This window comes from Triticum aestivum, chromosome 4B (assembly GCF_018294505.1).
Source record: "Triticum aestivum cultivar Chinese Spring chromosome 4B, IWGSC CS RefSeq v2.1, whole genome shotgun sequence".
Classification (NCBI taxonomy): domain Eukaryota; kingdom Viridiplantae; phylum Streptophyta; class Magnoliopsida; order Poales; family Poaceae; genus Triticum; species Triticum aestivum.
In genome coordinates, this window is record NC_057804.1 from 328,562,251 (window position 1) to 328,568,250 (window position 6,000).

A 6,000-nucleotide genomic window follows, 5' to 3' on the forward strand; every position below is an offset into this window, starting at 1 on the left:
TTACGAACGATATTCGCCGGTTAGGTTCAGACAGTGACTGTTCATTCGTTAGTCTTTTTTTCGCCCAGGGACCTATCCGCGATTACTTTTATCGCAGATTAGCTCCTGATCTTCAAACGCTCGCCGTTTGTTAACCGTTTGTCCAAATAAAGTGAAACCAACACCAAAATCTTTGTCTCGAGCCCCTCTTTCTGTTTAATCAACTTGAACAAGGTTTTGACAATTTAAAATTTGGTTTCAAGCAGATTTGTATTTGAAGTTCTGTTGACCGTAGTTTCAGTTCCGTAGCTCCGATTTGATTGATTCTTTTTGCAGATCGAATCTCTTCAGTTGAGTTTTCATATTTGATCTTCTTATTTTATTTTTACCCATGCATCTTTTCTTGAGTGCTTATGTATGCTATTGTTTGTTTGCGATATAATTCCCGGAGTGCGAAGGGTGCTACTACGAGTCACTAGGTTTTACGGATCGTCAGCAAGGCAAAGTAACACATTGATCATACTCTTTTCATACCCAGTTTTTTATGCATTAGTTTCAATACTCAAACATTGCATGATTAGGATGTGATTAACTTGTGGGTGTTGGGAAGTAGATGATGAGGTAGAACCTATTGCCCTGTTTATTATCAAACCCTGGGAGTTACTTCTACGTTATGCTTATATTGTTATGCCATGCTCGTAGACGTGGGTTGGTTTGAGAGATCCATGACAGATGTGAGATTGTAAATTAATGGTTAACTTAAGGTGGCTACTTTAATACACATCTGGGTGGATTGGTTGCGGGCTCCTGGAGAATCCAGTGTTGTCCTAGGATATCCCGGAGTACCCGTGTGATCATCCTATGGTTCGCCACCCAGGCTCAAAGGGATCATAAGATTATTCATGCTAGAAACTTCCGTGTGCAGCCACAAGCTATTATGGGCTCTTGCATAGTCGAGTATGTTGCATGACCTCTTTCAGTGGTGGGCTAGCAGATGTAGGGGAAAGTAGGTGTAACTGTCCACCCAGATTAAAGAGTTAATGTTTCTGAAAGACTGTGTCTCGGTCATCCATTTCTCAAACATCATGTAGTGCGAGAAATCCAACGGAGGAGATCGAGTCTTGTTGGGAAAAGTGCGCAAACTCTGCAGAGTGTACAATCTAATCATGGTTAGCCATGTCCCCGATTATGGACATCTTGAGTATCTGGTTCTTGGATTATCATATGGATCTCATCACTCTAATTTAATTTTTTGGGTTGATAATAACTTTTAATTGGGATTGAGTTGGAGGAACCTTCTCAATGTTGTTCAACTACCATGATAGTTAAATAAAATATATTCCTTTGTTGTAGGAAAAAATTGGCTTTTCGCAAAACATTGTAAACATAGAGCCTCCACCAGTCATATATGCATGTAGTGATAGCTTTTTATCATGTTCATTGCTCTATTGTGTTACTATGCCAGCATATTCCATGTGCTGACCCATTTTGGGCTGCAACGTATCATGTTGCAGACTTTTCAGATGAAGAGTAAGTGCGCTAGGTCGTTGTCGAGCACTCAACTATACTGTTGGAGTTGATGGACTCACTTTATCTTCCAAGTCTTCTGCTGTTATTTATTTAGATGGCCTTAAGTCATATTTATTGTAATAAGTTCTCTTTTGAGACATTCGATGTAATAAGTGTGTGATTGCACTCTGTTATAAATCCTTTGAGTACTATGTGTGTCAGCATTACCGATCCAGGGATGACACTTATGCACAGAGACATGACCGTCTGAGGTCGGGTTGCTACAAGATGGTATCAGAGCACACGCTGAATGTAGGACACGACCACTAAGATAAGCCATAGGTCACTCTTCTCTACTCTTTTCTGAATCCTCTCCATTTTCTACTCTATAGGATGGCGGACTCAAGGAACAAGCTTGCACAACCGGATGAAGACACACCTTTCGGGAGACACTTGAAGGAAGTCACTAGGTACCTGAACATAGGAATACTAGGCTTCACCGGGACCTACATCGCACTTTACCAGAAGAGGAGCGCTGGATGATTTGATTTCAAGTTCCAGGAAGGATATTCATGCTAGTAACTGAGCCCATAGAGTTTTCCTTTGATGCACCCACCTGGAGTCTAGGAAAGAGCATGGCAGTCCACATTGCTATGGGACGCATCGGAGAAGTTTACAAACAGGAGCTGAAAGACACTATCTACCAGATATGTGGGCGCCGAGATGAGCAATGGGAGATGATCAGCACCAGGAGGGACAGGTCCATTGCAGCTTTCATCCAGGAGTTAAACCAGCACATTCGTCACCAGGAGAACCAGATGTGTGCTAGCATGATAGATCTGAAGAAGGTGATGACCAGGAACATGGAGCTTGAAGAGGAATCAAGTCTACACGCGATGGATATGAGGAGGAAATTGCAATACTAGTGGAGAAGAATGACGACCTGACAAGGAAGCTAGGAGTATTCATGGGAGACCCCGCGCCAGGAGGAGATGACGACCAATCCAAGGACATTCGTTCTGAAGACTACATCATCATCGACGACACCGACTCCGACCCTGACCGCAGTGATGATGACTATGAAGACGAAGCTGGAGCGGATATCATGGAGTCTTCCACCGATCAAAATTTCTAGTAGACCACCATATGATCAGTAGTATTTTCCCCATGTAAATACTATAGTCCGAGCACTGTAACGATAGTTAGATCATTTGTATGCCCTTGCTTGAATGATTGAGTGATATGATTGTGTTTGTCTCATGTGCATATGGGTAGTGATTTCCCCTTAGACCTCACTCTATTCTAATCTCTCCCCTCTAAACCCACCAGATACCTCCGAGACGTGACACTGGATTTTTTCCCACCGGAGATCACCCAGTTGATCCAGCAGCAGAATGCCTTGATGCAGCAACTAGTCCAGAACCAAGGCAACAACAACAACAACAACAACACCAACTACTACTACTACTACTACTACTACTACTACTACAACAACCCACCACCACCACCTCCAGTTGACAACTTAGCTCGTTTTTTGAGGTTGCAACCGCCGATGATTTCCAGTAGCACCGAGCCGATAGTTGCCGATGGCTACGCAAGATTGGAAGGGAGTTGACCACCGTAGGTTGCACAGATGCTGAGAAGGTGCGTTTTGCCGCACATCAATTGGATGGACCCGCAGCCTCATGGTGGGAGAATTACACAACCACTTTCCCTATAGCCAATGTCACTTGGGAGCAGTTTCAGCAAGCATTCTGCACTGCTCATGTCTCAACTGGAGCTATGAGCATGAAGAAGCGTGAGTTTCGCAACTTATGCCAGGGGAACCGTACTGTAGCTCAGTACGTGGATGATTTTAGTAAGTTATCTCGTTATGCCCCTGATGATGTGGCCATAGATGCCGCAAAGTAGGAGAAGTTTATGGAAGGGCTGGATGATGAGATGAGCATGCAGTTAATGGTGGCAACATTTAACAACTACCAGGAGTAGGTAGACAAGGCCCTTATGATTGAAGGGAAGCAGCAGCAGATTGAGAGCCGCAAGAGGAAGTATGGACAAGGGAAGTACAATTCAGGATCTCAGCAGAAGCCTCGTTTTACCCCGAACTTGGGAGGATACACCCACAACCATGGAGGCCATAACCACAATGGAGGAAGTTCTCATAATCACAATGGCCCCAAGAATGGGAATGGGAATGGAGCAAGCAGCAATCAGAACCGCTCCAATCCAGCCACACCCTCCAAGGACCTAAGTCACATTACTTGCTTCAAGTACGGGAAGACTGGACACTATGCCACTGAGTGCCCTAAAGCGAAGAATAGAAATGGCAATGCAAGCTCTGGGAAGAAGCCCAACCCTTTCAACAGGGGACAAGTGAACCATGTAAACGTGGAGGAGGTTGAAGAGCAGCCAGATGCAGTTATCGGTAAGTTTTTGGTTAAGTCTTTTACCGCTCTCGTTCTTTTTGATACTGGTGCATCGCATTCATACATATCAAGGGGATTTGTGGATAAGTATAAGTTGCCCACTGAAGTTCTTAGGACACCTATGTTAGTAACCTCACCCGGAGTTGAGTATATGGCAAGCAGTGGATGTTTTCAGATGCCATTAACCATAGGTAGTCATGTTTTCCCCTCCGACTTGATAATTCTGGAGTCCCAAGGATTGGATGTGATACTAGGAATGGATTGGCTGTCGATGTATGGAGGAAACATCACTTACGCCAGTAAGTCAATTCTGCTCACCACCCCGGAGGGAAAAAGGATCATGTATGTATCCAGGCATGCACCAAGGAGAACCCAAGTAAATTCCCTCTCAGGAGTTGTTCAGGAGGAAGTGCCTGTTGTGAAGGATTACCCGGATGTGCTTCCAGAGGAATTACCAGGCATGCCGCCAGATCAAGACATCGAGTTTTTGATAGACCTATTGCCAGGCACCGGACCAATATCGAAGAGACCATACCGGATGCCCGCAAATGATCTGGAGGAGATTAAGAAGCAAATTAAGGAGTTATTGGAGAAGGGTTACATTCGACGAAGTTCATCACCTTGGGGAGCCCCAGTGCTCTTGGTTGAGAAAAAGGATGGATCGTTGAGGATGGTTGTCAATTATCATGCGCTGAATGAAGTGACGATCAAGAACAAGTACCCACTGTCAATGATCAATGATTTGTTTGACCAGCTGCAAGGAGCTAAAGTGTTCTCGAAGATCAATCTACGATTAGGATACCACCAGCTGAAGATTCGAGAAAAAGATATACCTAATACAGCTTTCACCACACGGTACGGGCTTTACGAGTATATGGTTATGTCATTTGGGTTGACTAATGCCCCTGCATATTTCATGAGTATGATGAATAAGGTATTTATGGATTTCTTGGATAAGTTTGTTGTGGTGTTCATTGATGATATCTTGGTATACTCGAAAAATGAACAGGAGCACAAGGAACATCTGCGTTTAGTTCTCGAGAAGCTCAGAGAACACCAGTTGTATGCCAAGTTCAGTAAATGTGAGTTTTGGTTGAAGGAAGTGGGATTCCTTAGACACATTATATCAGGAGAAGGAATAGAAGTAGACCCCACCAAGGTTCAGTCAGTCACTGAGTGGTTGGCACCCACCTTAATTGGAGAGATCCGCAGTTTTCTTGGACTTGCAGGGTACTACCGGAGATTCATTGAGGATTTCGCCAAGATTGCGAAGCCCATGACGGAGTTGATGAAGAAGGATATGAAGTTCAAATGGACAGAAGAATGTGAGGCCATTTTTCAGGAGTTGAAGAAACGATTGACTACAGCCCCAGTGTTGATTCTGCCGGATATACGCAAGGATTTCCAAGTGTATTGCGACGCTTCTCGCTTAGGACTTGGAGGTGTACTTATGCAAGACAGAAAAGTTGTTTCATATGCCTTACGTCAACTTCGACCGCATGAGTTGAATTATGCTACTCATGATTTAGATTTAGCAGCCGTAGTGCATGCACTCAAGACCTGAAGACATTTTCTTATTGGAAACCGTTGTGATGTGTACACGGATCATAAGAGTTTGAAGTACATTTTCACACAGAAGGAGCTGAATCTCAGGCAGCGGAGATCGTTGGAGCTTGTAAAGGATTATGATATGAAACTGCATTATCATCCAGGAAAGGCCAATGCCATAGCAGACGCTTTGAGCCGGAAGAGTTATGTTAATACTCTCTTAACAGGAGGGTTGCCAAAGGAGTTAGCCGAGGATCTCAGGGAGCTTCGTTTGGAGATAGTCCCTAGAGGTTTTGTTGCAGCATTGGAGGTTCAGTCTGCATTATTGGGAAAGATTCGAGAAGCTCAGAAGGATGACCAGGAAATTGTCGAGATAAAAGAGAGAATGAGAAAAGGAAAAGCCAAAGGTTTTCATGAGGATACCTTGTGGTTCGAGGATCGTGTATATGTGCCCGATAATGCAGAGATCGGGAAGTTAATACTTCAGGAGGCTCATGACTCGCCATAATCGATACACCCCGGAAACACCAAGATGTAT